At 38.9% G+C, this 18,698-nt stretch overlaps 1 protein-coding gene across 2 annotated transcripts in view; it reads right to left on the bottom strand.

Annotated features, from left to right (window-relative positions):
- LOC131043302 (alpha-mannosidase) overlaps positions 1-18,698 on the bottom strand; it is a 228,837-nt gene that overhangs the window by 110,554 nt on the left and 99,585 nt on the right. The gene's annotated exons all lie outside the window — the stretch shown is intronic.

Here is an 18,698-nt window from a genome sequence, read left to right as displayed (position 1 = left end):
ACATCATTCACTCTCTTATAATCTTCAATTCTATACATGTTCAACTATGGATAGCACTCATAGCTCCTGAATTGCCCTTGCCCATTCCCAACTTCACCTCTGCATATCAGTCCTTTGTATGTAACAAACCGTGCAAGTAGGTATACCAAGTAGGAAGTCATGGCGAATGACTTGGACCGCTCCACATTCCTCAGCTGAAAGTCCAGATTGTCACTTATGATTCTAGACCAATTTATCAATGTTCCTCTTAGAACAATCCTGGATGAAATAGAACATCCATCCATCGTATATTGCACCCTGCGGCATCCCCATCACTCGGTTAAGCAGGAATACTAAATCACTATATTCCTCTTTGAAATCTGTGCACATGAGTGTCTTGGGAGCCTTGGAATGATGAGGCCTAGGCTCGATCATCCACTCCTTATTCACCATGGTCTTACACGCATCCATTTTCTTCTTATATCGGTCTTCATATTCATCTTTAGTTATATCCTTCATGTCTGCTCCACGTGGAATTCCAAACACTTCAGCAATCTCATCCTCAACAAGGTAGCCAATGACGACACCCTTAGGAGTCTTGATCATTCGGGAGCGAGGATCGTAACATCGTGCACACTCCAGGATAAGCTCACTGCACTGTATGGACTGTGGAAATCCAGCGGTTTGAAAAATGCCACTCTTCATAATATTCACATAAGCTGGGGAAGGGATTTGGCTTCCAATTTCGAACATCCGCTATTGCATCTAGTTCAGGTTTAGGAAATGCATGTTCGTATATGTAATCTCCTTCCATCTGGATGACATCTTGGACTCAAGATAGAATCCAGTTTCAAGTATCTTCTGTTGTTCTCTCCTTTCCTTACGTACGGACTTTGACATCGCACCTATACGAAGCTTGAAGTTAGAACTTAGGAAAATAAAATATTCCTAATAAAATTCATGACTTCTTAATGATTTAGACTAATTAGGGTATGGAAATCAAGAAAATAATCCACACTCTAGATAGATTTCAACAATTTAAATACAAAATGTGACAAGGTCAGGGTTTCAAACCCTAATGAAATCAACACCTCCTTATACTTAGAAATTTCGTGCAAATCAAAGTGCAAAGGAGTATACCAGATCAACAATGACTAAGGAAAGGCGTGAAAGGTTGTGTTTTCACACAAAATTATGTTTGAGGACACCTTCCGAAGTCAACAATGGCTGCCAACAAACCTGAAGACAACTTGCAACTATACAAATTAACCTCTCAAAACATGTTGCAATCATTCAAAATATGCACAAACTCGATGAAAATCAATCATGATGACGAAAACAATGAAACTCGGGAACATAGGTATGGCTGGTAAAAGTTATGTTTCTGAGGACAAGCAGCCAATGATGAAGTTGCAGACCTGTGACAGCCCTCAAATGGTCTGAAAATGATCCCAAAATGCCTCCAAAATATCTCCAAATGTAAATCGATGAAGTTGTGGTTGGTTGGGCAACAAGGTATAAGTCTGAAAATCGATGATCAACCAACAATGGAGGTCACACTAGCTGCAACAATGGCGTCAATACTTAGATCTGAAGTAATCACAGCAGGTAGGGAACAATGGCAGCCACCAAGTGTGAAGGGAATCCACCAAAATATGGCACCAAACACTTGCAAAACCAAAATCGAAATTTTCCAACTATGGCGCCAATCACGCAAATTTGAAAATGCCTTCAAAGTATGGCAGCATCAAGGAAAAGCGCCCTTAGTCGGAAGTAAAAACTCCTTACACAAAATCGCTACTTAATAAAAAATGGTGCCATACACACAAAAAATCGTGGCACTAAGTCATCAATGACAGCCACCAAACATGTCACCAAGCTGAAAAAAAAAATGGCAATGAGGAAAAATGGCAGCAAGAATAGTCTTCAATCAATCACTTCACTTGAACACTTCCTCCAAAATCGCCAACTAGGGAGAAAATTGTCCTTAGCATGGATACACTTAGCAAACTCAATAATTAAATAATGCTGGCTCTCTCCCTTTTGAACTTGCTTTCACCATCAACTTTCATCACACAAGCAATGTGGGATAAAAATACTTGTTCTTATACTTCCCTAGTGAAACCGATTTGCTTCTAGAAGGTTGAAAACATTAAACGCTCATTGCAAATCATTAATTGTTTCTTAATTTATTTTAAATAATCGTTGATTTTCATTAAAAAACAATTAAATGGGGCTCACTTTATTAAAATATTACAATTTTAAAAAAAAAATTGGCCTATTGGGGAAAATCGATTTGAGCAAGGATTAATTTTTTTAATCCAAAACCACTTAAAATCATCAAAACAACCCCTTGGGGGAAAATCGATCCTAGTAGGGATAAAATTCCCTAACAAAATTCATCAAGTGTGCACAAAATGGGGTCTAGGGGAAAATCGATCTAGGTAAGGATTGAAAATTCCACTTAAAATTATGTCATTCACACAAAAATACCTTTGGTGGAAAAACGACCCCAGTCTGGATGAAAATCCGGACTCAAAATATTTAAAAACTCTCTCATGGAAAATCGGCTTGAGTCAGGAAAGAGTGTCTGCACAAAAATCCTCAAAAACTTGTCACAAAAGTCCTGGAGGAAAATCGATCCAGGTGTGGAATCAATACAACGTCATCCGTAATCCCATCCACACTCCCCAGTGGAAAAACGTGGGTAGTTAGGATAAATCCTAACACTTAGTCAAAATTTAATGCTTTCAAGGGAAAATCGACCCTAGTGTGGATTCACAGTGGTGGAAAAATGGAGCAAGCATGAATTTCAGGGGAAATCCATGTCCAGTTTGGATTCTGAGTGCGGAAAACCATGGGTAGTAACGAATATGAGGGGAAAAGCACCTCTAGTGTGGAATTTTGATCTTTTAACCCTTAGAATTTGGATTTTCCACTCAAAACCACTAGGAAACCTCAAAACTCAATAAAACTCAACTAGACCTAGGCAAATTTATCGAAAATTTGAGCAAAACACAAGGAAACCTATCGGGCTAAAGTGCAAAATCAACTTGAATGACTTCCTCGGAGCGAGAAAACAACTCCAAAAGGTCTTAAAACACCTTAGCACCTAAAATCACCGACGTGAACATTTAAAAAACATGTTGACGCTCAAAAGGTCTACACTTAGACAAAACTAGGCGCATTTAAAATCTCAACTTTCACATGCTTGATCCTATAACTTTGAAAACCCTAAATGACACTAGGCATGATCAAAACTCCGAGACTCGGGCACGAGAAACACAAAATTGCCCACTAAGCTGCCAAAAACCCTAACCTAAACACACAGAAAGCAGGAAAGAGGGGTCCCCATTTGCAGTGGGGCGAAGTGTGAAAAGGTCACAACAGGACATTACAGAGAGATATGAATAACTGCTACAACCATGACACAATCCAACAACGTGAAAACACTCCAACACTCAAAAAATTGAAAATGCAACAATAAAATCCATCTCAATATAGCTCAATCTATCCTTCTGAATGAGAAATAGTCTTTCCAATTAGCTAGGTGCTATCTTTCAAGCACAAACTAGCACAAGCTAGGAAGCTCTCAACTGCAAAGCACAAGTCTAGTACAAATTCGGCAGCACTTCGTTTCAAAATATTCATGGATACCAAAACAAGAGCCCAACACACTTATTTATAACTTTGGTGTCTCCAAATTCAAATTTACATTCCCTCCAAATGGATGCCAAACCCAAATGCAAACTAATTTCACCTTAATTTGAAATTTGCATTTCATTTCCCCTTCTTTCCAAGTCGAGCTTCAAATAGAAGCAATTATACTTTATAAAAATGACAATAAAATAATAATGTGGTGTCCAAGGTAGATAAGTGAAATATATTATAAAATTAACGTTGTTCTCTATAAGGCGTCCATCTTGCCTTATTAATATTTCACTTTATGAGGTATTTTTCCTCAACAATAAATCGCCCAACCCTTATGACATAAAATAATACTTTATTAAAAATGTCAATAAAGTATAATGGGGCATCCAAGATGAATAAGTGAAATATATCGCAAATTTGACTTATGACTTAAAATAATACTTTATCACCTCAAGTCGTCCTTGAGTCATAACAAAAAATACATGTCACACGCCTAGGCCAAAGGGGGCATTAAAATATATTAAAAATACTTTTCCCATGTGCTGAATTGAAGGCTAAAAGTACTGAAAACTGCACTGCCAGAAATAGCCTCTGAATAGGACCATTGAAACCTACCAAAAAGAGTACTTACTTAAAATAGCATATTGCTAAAAATAGTAAATATGTCCAAAAGCATTTTAACCACATTCTTGTTGTGCATATTGCACACCCATCCCCGTCCTGGATAGGGACCCCCAGTTTGTGCCTATCTATCTCGGTGGAAGAGAGAGGATGTTTGAAAGTCCAAGTCAAGTGCCGCTAAAGCCAAATTCGGCCTCTAGGGCCAAATTGCAAACTCCAACCTCGAAAATTGCGGTTTACAGAAAATTAACTTGAGGGACGAAATCGCGCAATTCCTTTAGAATGCTTGAGTTTTTGTGAGCCTAGTTCAGACTGTGGAAGAGTAAAATTGCATCTTGGCCATTTTGGCCGAAAACCTTAAATTCTCAAACTCGCCATTTAACTTGAAAATGTTCTATAAAGGAAAAAATCGCGAATGTCCCCTTCAAGCTGTAAATGAACCCCAAAGTTCTGAATCACCCAAAATCACCATTGAGGTCGAAAAAGCTCAAAAGGGAGGAAAGCTCACAAAATCGGCTTTTAGGCCGAAAAGTTGAAACTCCAAAAATCTTGCAAAAGAGGCCTCCAGGCCGAAAACCAAGCCATTAAGGAAGATCGCGCATTGAGCCGAAAATTGGGAGATTTAAGTTGGGTATACAAAGTTCGTGAAAACATCTATTAGGCTGAAATTCATCAAAGCTCACGAAATCATGAACTAAGCTGAAATGTTCTATGAAGAAAAAAAAAATCACGAAATCCACCAAACACTCGAAAAGGTAAAGAAACCAACTCGCAAATCATCATAGCATACCGATGGGTTAAAGGAGACATTCACGCGAGGAGGATGGAAGGGCCGAAGATAACAAAGCAAAACAAAATTGCCATTCCACTTAAAGGGCAAAATCGACGTAAATGGCCATAATACAAAGGTCTTCAAAACTCATAAATTCCCCTTTTAGGCTGAAAAGTTGAGAAGGTAGAGAAATCGCGAAGCTCAAATCGCGTCTTCATTACCCGAAAATGAAGTGAAAAATGAAACTCGTGCATCTTAGTCATTTTGGCCAAAGGAAACATAAAATCATGCCAAATCGTTCTCACAGGCCGAAAAAAAGTAAACTCTCAAAACTCGTCAATAGCCCGAAAATGTCAAAGAGGGCATTTTAACTAAAAATCACGCGAAACCCCCATCATAGGCTGAAAATATAAAAAATTGTCAAGTTTGTGCAGTTTACCTTAAAAGCCGAACTTCCTCCCCAAGTCGGCAAAATGAAAAGGTTTTCAAGAAATGAGAAAATTGCACATTTTCTCTCCAATGGTCGAATTTCTGATTCTACCTCAAGAGCCCGAAATTCATCAAAAGGACGTTTTAATAAGTCATATATTTCAGTCAAATAACCTAAAACTAGGGAAGAAATCGTGCAAATTGGCTCGATTAGCCGAAATTCAAGAACAAAAGGGAGACGTTTAAACGAAAGAAATTTTTTTACTCCTTATGAAATGTTTGAATTTTGCTAAGGGGGACATTTTGAAGGTTAATTTGCAAGTTTACGTTCGCTCATTTTCTTCAACATATCAGAATTTCTCACTTTAATTCCAAGGGTCAAATTTTATGAAAGAGGTTCGTTTAGAATAAGGTCGCGCATTTAAACTTAACATCTCGCAGTTCACCTTTCAGGCCTAAATTTCGTCTGAATTTTGAGAGCGAATCAAGACTAAGGATTGGAGTTCACATATGAAGAGAGGCATTTAAAAGATACATCTCACAAAGAGCTTCTCAAGCCCGAACCCCATAGGACGAAGCTAGAGCTTAAAAATTTAATGTTTGTTAAATTAATTTAATTAATTTTTCAAATTGATTTATTAAAGTGAAATTGATTGTTCGTAGGTCGAAGGCATTGTCCGGAAGAACCAGGAGAAAGCTTGAAACGTAAAGGAGCCTTGATTGCGATTAAAGATGGACAAGAAGATGCAGAGTGCGAGATTGGAACCAAGCATTGGGAAGCGTGTTGAAAGACAAAGAACACAGAATGTTACCAAGTCTATACATTCTACAATAATGCACAGTTGGATTAATTCTAGAAATTCAGTTTTAAAGCCTGAAATTGTTTGTGTAAAATTGCCTATGGGCCCCACTCAAGATATTTTAAAAACAGAGGGGACACAGGTTAGTTATGTCTATTTGCCAAATTGACCGAATTAAAGCCAAACAGTGATAGGTAGTTGAGATGGTGGTTGGGTAGATAACTAAGAATTAAGTGGGTATGATCAGCCTTATTTTGTGGAATAAACCAGGGCCCTTGGATGCAATCCATCCTGCCACCGGTTCATATTGTAAAATCTATAAAAGGCAGAGGCCTTTCTTTTGTAAAGGTTTAGATGGTTAGATAGTTAGATTATTGTTAGAGTTTTAGGCAGCTAGAATAAGTTAGATTTTAGTGGTAGCATAGAGATGTTGCAAAAATTGTTGTAATGGTAGTTGAAGCAAATATATGAACATTGAAGAATGGTATTTTTTGTCTTTGTTTTATTCTGTTTGCATGGTTTCTTTCAACATTTTAGATAGATCTTTTTGTTTTGGGTGTGCAGGTATCTAATGGATTCAGGCTCATACCATTGAGGATATATTGATTGTGTATCCTTTTGTATGGTTAACCTGAGCATTTGAATCGTGCTTAAGTTCAATTGCAAGTGTCCGTCTGAGCTGCGCCAAAATTGGGTGCTTAGCCATGCTCCTGCAGTCTGAAAATCTTCCAAGTCCCTTTGAAGATTGCACTGTTCCTGCGACGTTGTGAGTTATTCTGGCCAAGCAGGGATTGGTTATGTTGAATCCGTCTACCCGCATACCAGCCTGGCTAATCTTAGGTCTCTTAACCCTTCTCTTTTTTTTTTATTTCGTAGTTTGAGAATCAGATGCTAACTAGCTTGTTGCAAAACGTAAGTCCCCTTGTGCTCCCAGCAAATCACATCAATCACTGAGTTATCCTACAGTCAAGAATTGACATTTGGAACCTTCAGGTTGGCCCCTTTGATCGATTAAAAGCAACATTAGGGCTTCCTTATACAAGAGAGGATAGGATACTCGGTGAGATCATTCTATTCTGTGTTGGCCGGATAGAGTTGCGTCGATGCAACTTTAGCCACGTCAACAATTCTGAGCAGCTGTCACAACTTACTAAAAATAGTAAGTCTAAAAAAGTCTTCAGATCTAGTTGCATGTCACACCATCGTGAAGCTCTCTGAAAACCTAGAAAAACCCATAAAAATGAGCTGACCTCGCCCCTACTTAATAAAAATATTAAGAATACCAAACTCCATTGATTGCTACGCATGTACCATCATTGCGAAGCTTTCTGGAAAAAAGAAGAAATATAGAATCAAAACTGTAAAACTCCAACATGCAAGCCACCAAAATTGCCAAAACATCCTCCTAGAAAATAGGAAACCCTAATTCTGCCTCTTATTGATCAATGGGTCTCAGGATTGGCCAATAGTCCCCAAAAAAAACTAGAGCGGAAGAGGGGACATTACAACCATCAAGCTCTTCTTCCATCGAAAGAACCTCATCAAGCTCAAAGAACTTGAGCAAAGTAGGCAAAATTTGTGATTCACAATTATGTTATAAAATTAAAATTCATGAGAATAAAAATAAAATTAAAATTAAGATATAAAAGAATATAATTAAAATTTAATTAAGTTAATGAATGATCAAAAGACATGGAATGAAAAGTTGTGACTCCCTCAAACATGAGATATAAAAGGGAGAAGAGTACCTCATTTGAAAGGGTATAATTTGAAAAATAAGTGCAGATCTGATTGTGAAGGGTTGTGTCCCTTTCAAAGGTTCCTAATGGTGAAAGGGTGTGTCTCTTGCCAAAGGGTATACATGATGAAGAGGTGTGACCTCTCCCTCACATCAAGTGATATAAAGGAAAGGAATCAAAAGCCTCCAGTGATATCACCATCAATCAGATCAGATCAGAACTGTTACTAAGTTATAGGCAATAACATCCTTGTTCCTGGTGGTATGCATGTGGATGTGCTTAATATGTATGCTTAATATATGAAGCCTGATCATGTTCTCATGCAGTATTTAATAATAATATTAATATAGATTGTCATGTCCCTGCCATGACACTAGACCAAAACAGTAAGCAAATCCTAACGGTAATATGAAATTGTCTTATGCAAGTAAGGCTTCACAATTTCATTGATCATAGAACATGCTACAATTGGCTATCCTCAACAGTCAAAGATATTGCAGGGCAGATATGATAAGATTTGATATGTAGTAAATAATATTTATATGAAAGAACTGATCCTCTTCCCTTCTAGTAGCGATCTTCTCTAGGATGGAATGACGGATCAGTTAGAATAAATAATGATACATTAAAAAGAGTGATTAAATCATGAAGAGATATGATTAGTAGCAAAGGAACACATCCCATTCCAACGGTCTCCATTTTGAAGGAAGGTTGTAACCCTCCAAGCCCGATGGAGGACTATAAGAAGACAACACCCGTGCATTCAAGGTATCATCAAAGGAGATGAGATTTGGCATTTATAAGAAAGTAAATATACAGTAGTTTGATTCTATACAATGATTGTGATATGAGTTCGCCATACATAGCATAATGAATACTCTTTATATCTGCATACTACTGACTAATAACTTATTACTGTTTTATGATCAGTATTGTATTGGTAATTAATTACTGATCAATGCTTAAGTATTGCATTGGTGTTTGAGGATCGAACAATCTTGAAAAAGGGAAGCATAAAGATCAAATCAAACCTGCAACCATCAAGGAGATACGATGATACTCTGGGGTTTTTCTATTAAAGAGACAAAGATATTCCCTCTCTAACCCACCCTTAATAGTTAAGAATTATAATCTAGGGTAAACTAGGGCATTTTATAAAAGGGGACGTTACAACCATTTTGGGGCCTAGTTCATCCTGGGTGAAACCAGGTGAAACTAGATGCCTAGGTGCCAAAAGCAAACAAAAATTTGCAATTTTTAAACCTTTTTTCGGAGTTGAATTTGACTTCAATGCCATGGGAACCCTAAAAGTGACCATTACAACCATAGAAACAAAACTCACATGGATAACATTTAAGTCACATTTCAATATGTTTGTTTCCTTTCTTATACTTTAAGTTATATTTTATATATATATATTGGCAAGATGTTTGAGAGTGGTTTCAGATCTGTGGGAGTTACAATGCAAATTCTAGGTTTTAGATCTTATAAATTTTCAGACTTAGTCAATTTTCAATAATCAACAGTTTCTGATCAGCATACTTTCGCTCTCTCTATCTCACTCACTTTATCTACCTAAACTCTTGACCTAATTCTCTCCCTATCATTCTTCCTCTATCCCCTCTCTCTATCTCACTCTCTCCTCTCTCCCCCAAGCGCCAGACCTATTTTGTCAAAGATAGAACATTGTAATGGACACCCCGGAATGCCCAAAAACCATACCAATTGCTGCTAGGAATTTTATCAAACAGTTTGCATCCAACTCCTTATTTCTCCATTTAATGTTTTAAATTCCCTTATGGCTCCGGAAATGAAATGTTGGTTTGTTTTACATGGAATTGAAATCACAGAATATGGACAAGAATGAAACAACAATAATATGCAAACTGAAAATTGAACTACTGCTGATAAGATGTTATTTTCAGATTTTAATAAAATCAAATACATGGTAGATTATCAACTCACTAATTATTCCAGCATTATTGACATAATACTCCAGCAATCATTTTCAATCTTGCTGCTACAGTGACATGAATAGTACCCGCGTGAATAGTACCCACGTGAATAGTAACCACGTGAATAGTAACCGCGTGAATAGTACCCGCGTGAATAGTGTTGCAGCAATATTAATTTGTCTTCAACAGGTCCAGTATCTTCATAAAATCATCTCCTCAAAATGGCATAAGCATCGGACAAGTAGGGAAGAAGATATGAACAAACATTAAATCTGCCTGTAGCTGGAAATGCACCCAATCTGCCTGATAATGAAGCTGATAGCAATGGATTCCAAAGGCCAAACCCCAGGGGAATGACGTCTAGAATGTCACAAGAGAGGATAGACGTCCTCTAATGCCAAAAAAGGATCTGCAACTCACACATACCAATTCTTCTCATATTCAACATATCTAATGAAGCCACAAACGCTTTCTTTTATTCTCTTTCCAAGGGTCGACTCAACTCTCATCGGCAATGTGGGATAAAAGATGAGCAATATAAAACATATATTAAAATATTCACTTATGTCTCCCTTGGGTATAAATCCCATAAAATAAATATTAGAGTAACACTTTAATATTTTACAATTAAATTAAATGTTACTTTAATAAAACTTCAGGCATTAAAATGTATTAGCAATCGGACTCCGAATAATGCGAGTGATAGCTCGTCGAAAAGCTCTCACCAAGGAGTATCAAATCCAAACACCAAAACTGGCCTCCACTATGTCCTGCTGACTTACTAAAAATAGTAAGTATGCCTGAAACTGAGTAAATCAAATTCGTTTTGGCCCAAACTGGAAATGACTAGGCCAAAACACTCCAGGATCCCCTTAAACCCTTCGTTAGCCCTCGGGACCATGTAGAATAAGGCTAACGCACACACACTTGTTCAACTGCTAAAGTGGGGACATTACAGTCCGCCCCCCTTGAAATTGGTTGTCCTCGAGCAATCTCAGTCCAGCCTGCTAAATAACCTGCTCACTCTCCCATGTAGAATCCTCCTCCGGCAGGTCTCTCCATCTGACCAAATACTCCTTCACTATCCTATTTCTCAGCTTCCTCTCTCTGGTGTCCAGAATAGCCTCGGGTACTAACACAAGCTTCCCCTCCTCATCCAAAGGGGGTAAATCTGCAGAAGGCACTACACTCTGACCAATGGCTTTCTTAAGCCTAGACACATGAAACACATTGTGCACCCGACTGCCCTCTGGAAGCTCAAGCTCATAGGCGACTTCACCCACTCTGCGAATCACCCTGTAGGGACCATAAAATCTAGGCTTCAACTTTTCAGCTCCGCTCTTCTTGAGCGATGACTGTCTATATGGTTGTAGCCTCAAGTAAACCATATCCCCTACCTCGAAACTGTGCTCTATTCGGTGCTGATCAACGTACAATTTCTGTTGATTTTGGGCCTGCTGTATATTTTCCTTGAGCACTTTCAGGATGTCCTGACTATCCTGCAATAAGTTTTTGGCTTTGGGCACTCTGCTGTCCCCCAAAACTAAATCCATGAAGCTAGGTGCGTCATAACCATAGAGTGCCATGAAAGGAGTCATCCTGATGGACATATGATAAGTGGTGTTATAACAATACTCTCCCATATGCAACCATCTGACCCAAGCCTTTTGTTGTGCAGTTACATAGTTCCTCAAATATCCCTCCACCCATTTATTCACAATCTCTGTTTGCCCATCTGTCTGCGGATGATAACTAGTGCTAGGTGTAAGATCTGTATCACACAACCTAAACAACTCCTGCCAAAACACACTCATAAACTTACTATCCCGATCACTGACAATGAATCTGGGCAACCCATGTAACCTGAATATCTCTCTAAAAAAAAGATCAGCCACCTGTGCTGCTGTGTAAATGGACGGAATAGCAAAGAAGTGAGCGAACTTCGTCAAACGGTCCACCACCACATAGATGCAATCCCTTCCCTGCACTCGTGGTAAACCAGTGATGAAGTCCATCGAAATACTTTCCCATTTCCTATCAGGAATGGGCAAGGGCTGTAATAAACCTGCAGGAAATGTGTGCTCTCCCTTATTCTGTTGACAAACCGCACACTCCCTGACATACCTCTGAACATCATCCTTGAGCCCTCTCCATGAGAACCGCTCTCGGATCTGCCTGTAGGTCTTGAAGATCCCCGGATGCCCAGCTTTGGGTGCATCATGAAATGCCTTCAGTATCACCTCTCTCAAATGTGATGACGGAATCAAATAAACCCTGTCCCGAACTCTGATCAATCCATCTATCACCTCATAGCGATCATCCTGTATAGTACCTGAAATTAATCCAGAAGCCCAAGCATCTCCGACATACTCTGCTATAATCCGATCTCTCCAATCTCCTGAAATCTCTGCCAAAGCACATAAGTGAGGTCTCCGAGATAAGGCATCAGCCACCACGTTTTTCTTACCTTTGACAAACTCTATGTCAAAGTCATAAGCCTACAATTTAGTAACCCATTTTTGTTGCCGGTCATTAAGATCACGCTGGTTCATGAAGTATTTAATACTGTTGTGATCAGTTTTGATCACAAAACGCCCACCTACCAAATATGATCGGAATTTGGCCAATGCATGCATTATAGCCAACATCTCCCGGTCATAGATAGAATAACTCCTCTCAACTCCTCGGAGCTTCCTACTCTCGAATGCAATGGGATGCTTCTCTTGCATCAATACTGCTCCAATCCCATCACCCGATGCATCACAATGAAGCTCAAAAGGCTTCGTGAAATCTGGTAGAGCTAGAACTGGACATGAAAACATTATCTGCTTGAAATGCTCAAAACACCTTTGTGCTGCCCCTGTCCACACGAAGGCCCCTTTCTTGGTGAGATCTGTCAAAGGCGCTGCCGTTTGTGAAAAACCCTTAACAAACCTTCTGTAGAATCCGCAAAGACCAAAGAATCCCTTAAGCTGTGTGAGGTTCGTAGGAGTAGGCCAATCAACTATAGCTCTAATCTTTTCAGGGTCTACTCGAACTCCATCTGCACTAATAATATGCCCAAGGTATAGTAATTCTGTCATACCAAACTCACACTTAGACTCCTTGGCATAAAAAGACTCTCTCTCTAGGATAGATAATACCTCCTCCAAATGCTGTGAATGTTCCTCCCAGGTCTTATTGAAGACCAAGATGTCATCAAAGAAGATCAAGACAAATCTCCTCAACTGCTCCCTGAATACCTGGTTCATACAACTCTGAAATGTAGCGGGTGCATTGGTTAGTCCAAATGGCATAACCATAAACTCAAAGTGGCCATAGTGACATCGAAAGGCAGTTTTCTCAATGTCCTCTACCCTCATCCTAACCTGATGGTATCCAGACCGTAAGTCTATTTTGGTGAAAAAGCATGCTCCATGCAATTCATCAATCAACTCATCAATCCGAGGAATGGGATATCTGTTTTTTATTGTTTTCTTATTCAATGCCCTATAATCGATGCACATGTGCATTGTCCCATCCTTCTTCTTTACCAGAACTACAGCTGAAGCAAAGGGGCTTTTGCTAGGCCTGATGTGCCCCATTTCCAACAATTCCTTAATTGCCTTCTCTATCTCATCTTTATGTTTCTTAGGATGACGATAGGGAGTGATCATCACTGGTTTGGCTCCCTCCTCGAGCTCAATAACATGCTCTGCACCCCTGTCAGGAGGAACCCCGTGAGGAATATCACTGAATACCTTGGCATGTCTGTCAAGAATCTCCTGTATATCTGGTGGATGACTCTTCACCCGAGGCTCCGGTGAAGATGGCATAACTAAGCACTTTGTTGCCCACTCTATGTCATTATGTCGAAAAAGTCTCTCCATTCTCCTCAAAGAGACTACCCTGCAACTCCCATCTGAAAGTCCCCTGAGAACAATAGTCCTACCCTCATGCTGAAACCTCATTTCCAACTTCGCTAGGTTGAAAGTGAACTCAACCAGCGATGCCATCCATGTCATACCGAGGATGACGTCGTAATCTCCCATGTCCACGACATAGAAATCATCCTCCAACTCATAGCCATCTCCAAATCTAATGTGAAGATTTGAAACCTTCTGAGTACATAATAGCTTTTGGCCATTAGCCACCATGACTCTAAAACCATCATGCTCCTCTGTCTGTAAGCCTCTCCTGGCTACCAACTGTGTATCTATAAAGTTATGCGTAGCCCCAGTGTCAATGAGAGATATAACTTTCTACCCCTGAATAGTACCCCTGACCTTAAATGTGATTGCCTTTTGGGCCCCTGTCAAGCGTGCCAACGATCTATCATCCTTAGGAATGCTGCTCTCCTCTATCGTGTTACCCTCATCTGAATCGGAGTGCTGATCCTCCCCCTCTGACTCTGACTCCTCTACTGAAAAATACTCCATTTGATTTGCCTTAGCCTTGAGAGGGCATTTATGAGATAAGTCCCAAGGCTCTCTACACTGGAAGCACAGTTTCTTCTTTCGAAGTTCATTCAAGGTTTCACTGTCTAGTCCTTTTGATCCTTCTTTGGGTTTGTTATACTCTTTCTGAAATGGTTTTTTGTCTTTGTCCTTGCGGTAGGAAGAATCTGTTGAATGGTATTTTCCTTTGTATACCGAAGGGGCTAAATCTCGTGCCTTTTTAGTTGCTTCTGCTAAGGTGAGTGGATCATGTCCCTTCACCCAACCACGTAATGGATCAGCAAGCCCATCACAAAATAACACCACCAATCTCCTAGGAGAGATATCAGTAACAAGTACAGACAAACGCTGAAACTCGGCGATGTAAGCATCCACAGAACCTGATTGTTTTAACTGTGCTAGCTCCTTGAAATGTAACTTGGGATCCCTAGTGTCAAATCTCTCAATCAATCTTTCTGTGAATTCCTCATAGGATGTAATTTGATTATGCCCCAGAGTCACCATGCCATGATGCCACCATTCATGTGCAACGCCGTCCAAATGCATAGCCGCATACTTGATAGCCTCATCCTCAAGCATAGGATTTAGCTGCAAGTATGTATCTACCTTCTGCACCCAAGCTCGTGCGGTCATCTTCCCTGAAGCATCATAATAAGGCAAGGAAAGTTTTCCAACTTTCTTTCTCAGCTCAAAATTATGATTCCTCCCTCCTGCTCTAGGCATATGTCTCATCCTCAAGTCCATATAATCTCTGAGGGAAATATTTGCCTGAAACTCGAGTCCACTGGCCTCCCAATCCCTCCTGAACTGACCCTGTAACTCAGTAATCTGCGGTTCGTTCACTGGTTGAATCGGATCCCTGGGTGGGAAGGTGGGTAGAAGAGGTCTCGAGCTCGCTGTTCGAGCTGGGCATGCAACGTGTCTAAAGTTATCCGCCTCATTCCCATTGTTGCCATGTCCATTATTACCATTAATGTTATTCTCAGGGCCATTGTTGTTGCCTCGGCCTCCATTATTATCATCGCCCCTATTGTTATCGTTTCCCCCATTGTTATTGTTTCCATTGTTGGCATCACCTGGATTGATATTGATGCCCATCTGTCTAGCCATAAGCTGCAACATCATGTCCATTCGCCTATTCTGCTCCTGCTGCATACGCTGCCCTTGCTCTAATGTACCCAGTAACTGTCTGAACATTACCTCTCCCTGATCTGGACCGGTATTCCTATCATCTCGGTCACCCATACTGCTGTCCTGATCAAAGAATATCTCCTCTCTGTCTGTATGACTGGATTCTATGTCCACCTGCACGGATGAACTAGACTGCTCGCTCTGTGAGTTCAAATTTCTGTTTTGTCTTGCTTTGGTATGGCGGAAGTTATAAGGCCCCTGTTGCATGCTTAAACATACATGCTTAGCATGTTTTTTTAATTCATTAATTTCTGATTTTAGTGTTTTGATATTTTGTCAAACACCTTTCCCTCTATCTGGTTGTTCCAAAGTCTCTGTAAGACCTCCACAGGATGGCAGGACTTATAGCTTTGATACCACTGTAATGGACACCCCGGAATGCCCAAAAACCATACCAATTGCTGCTAGGAATTTTATCAAACAGTTTGCATCCAACTCCTTATTTCTCCGTTTAATGTTTTAAATTCCCTTATGGCTCCGGAAATGAAATGTTGGTTTGTTTTACATGGAATTGAAATCACAGAATATGGACAAGAATGAAACTACAATAATATGCAAACTGAAAATTGAACTACTGCTGATAAGATGTTATTTTCAGATTTTAATAAAATCAAATACATGGTAGATTATCAACTCACTAATTATTCCAGCATTATTGACATAATACTCCAGCAATCATTTTCAATCTTGCTGCTACAGTGACATGAATAGTACCCGCGTGAATAGTACCCACGTGAATAGTACCTGCGTGAATAGTACCCGCGTGAATAGTACCCGCGTGAATAGTGTTGCAGCAATATTAATTTGTCTTCAACAGGTCCAGTATCTTCATAAAATCATCTCCTCAAAATGGCATAAGCATCGGACAAGTAGGGAAGAAGATATGAACAAACATTAAATCTGCCTGTAGCTGGAAATGCACCCAATCTGCCTGATAATGAAGCTGATAGCAATGGATTCCAAAGGCCAAACCCCAGGGGAATGATGTCTAGAATGTCACAAGAGAGGATAGACGTCCTCTAATGCCAAAAACGGATCTGCAACTCACACATACCAATTCTTCTCATATTCAACATATCTAATGAAGCCACAAACGCTTTCTTTTATTCTCTTTCCAAGGGTCAACTCAACTCTCATCGGCAATGTGGGATAAAAGATGAGCAATATAAAACATATATTAAAATATTCACTTATGTCTCCCTTGGGTATAGATCCCATAAAATAAATATTAGAGTAACACTTTAATATTTTACAATTAAATTAAATGTTACTTTAATAAAACTTCAGGCATTAAAATGTATTAGCAATCGGACTCCGAATAATGCGAGTGATAGCTCGTCGGAAAGCTCTCACCAAGGAGTATCAAATCCAAACACCAAAATTGGCCTCCACTATGTTCTGCTGACTTACTAAAAATAGTAAGTATGCCTGAAACTGAGTAAATCAACTTCGTTTTGGCCCAAACTGGAAATGACTAGGCCAAAACACTCCAGGATCCCCTTAAACCCTTCGTTAGCCCTCGGGACCATGTAGAACAAGGCTAACGCACACACACTTGTTCAACTGCTAAAGTGGGGACATTACAAACATATGGTATGATCATAATGCTATGATTACAAGTTTATGGTGGTTTTGTTGTTTATATGATGCTATGCCATATTCTAATCGTATTTCATGCTTCTCTCTCTCTCTCTATATATATATATTTACATTGTTTTTGTACCAACGAACCCAAATGAACCCAAAACCCATATTTTCAAAATTCTACCAAACTAGCGAACTGGATCCTCGAACTCAAATCTGAACCCGAACCCGAACCAACAACTTAGGCTAAAATCAATAATTATTCATGGTTTACAATAGTGCACGATCAAGTCAACGTGCCCTCTTATTAATGTTAATCTTTTTGTACATTCATTTGCATCTTATGTTTTGGATTGATAGAAATAGTGACAATTTATGTTTTCTAGAAGAAAGAATCAATGTAAATATGGCATCAATCAACATATAATGGTTTGTATTATATCGTATTAAAGTTTAAAATGCATTACTAAAAATAAATGAATGAAAACACACAAAAAGTAAATGGTGGAAACATCTATATAATTCAAAAGATATCTCCAAAGCCTACAAGAAAATCCTAGTGCACAACATTTTTGTATATTCTGACAAGCTTAAACTTAAACCTAAAACAAACTTTTTCTTACCTTCAAAGCTAAGTTACCGATTTAGGTTTGGGTACAAATACGGGTACAGGTATGGAATAGCAGGTACATCAATTTTTTTTCCTTGGGTATGAGTACAGGTAGGTCCGTACATATATATATTATTATTATATTATAATATTATAATATATTACAATATTATAAAAAATATTATTATATTATATATTACAATAATATAATATTTGTATCAATGAATTTAAAATAATTTACAATTAATAAATTTAAAAAAACCTAATTTACTAAATATTATTAAAGATAAGTGAATATATCTATTTTATTAAGTTTATACCTAATAGCTCAGAAACAAAATATTTATCAGAAACAAACCTGTGGCAGGAATGTTTATCAGGAACGAAACATTTTTCTTTACTCGTCCACCACCATCACCTTGCCGGTGGAAAGAGCGACTACTAGGCCATTGTCTTTGTGGTAAACTATCACACTTTGAAGGTCCTCTATCTTCATTCTTGTCAAACCCATTTGAAGTGAGAGTGCCTTTAGTGGAAACGCACCCAAGGTGAACCCAAGTGCGAACTTGGCCTGTACCAGGACCAGAATCACACCAGGAGCGGATTCTGGGCCAAAGCGGAAGAACCTGGTAACTTAGCTTCAAAACTATCATTTCTTATCACATGTCGATTTATTAATGGGTTCTTAACAACAAAATAGGTAGGTCACATATTATCACCTAGAAATCATAAGGAGCTGATTAAAACCAAGCAAAGGCCTAGTTATGATAGCAGCAAGCTAACAAATCCTTTCTTATCAAGTTTTAGAAGGAACTCTTTGGAAACAAAAGGAAACTCATTCAAAAGTGGGGATGTCTGCTAACAAACAATGCCCAAGAGATGCACAAAGTAACTAAAGATGTAATTTTGCATGTCAACTTTGTCCATATTT

The sequence above is a fragment of the Cryptomeria japonica genome, chromosome 5 (genome assembly GCF_030272615.1).
Source record: "Cryptomeria japonica chromosome 5, Sugi_1.0, whole genome shotgun sequence".
NCBI classification, from domain to species: domain Eukaryota; kingdom Viridiplantae; phylum Streptophyta; class Pinopsida; order Cupressales; family Cupressaceae; genus Cryptomeria; species Cryptomeria japonica.
This window is presented reverse-complemented; position numbering and strand designations above follow the sequence as displayed.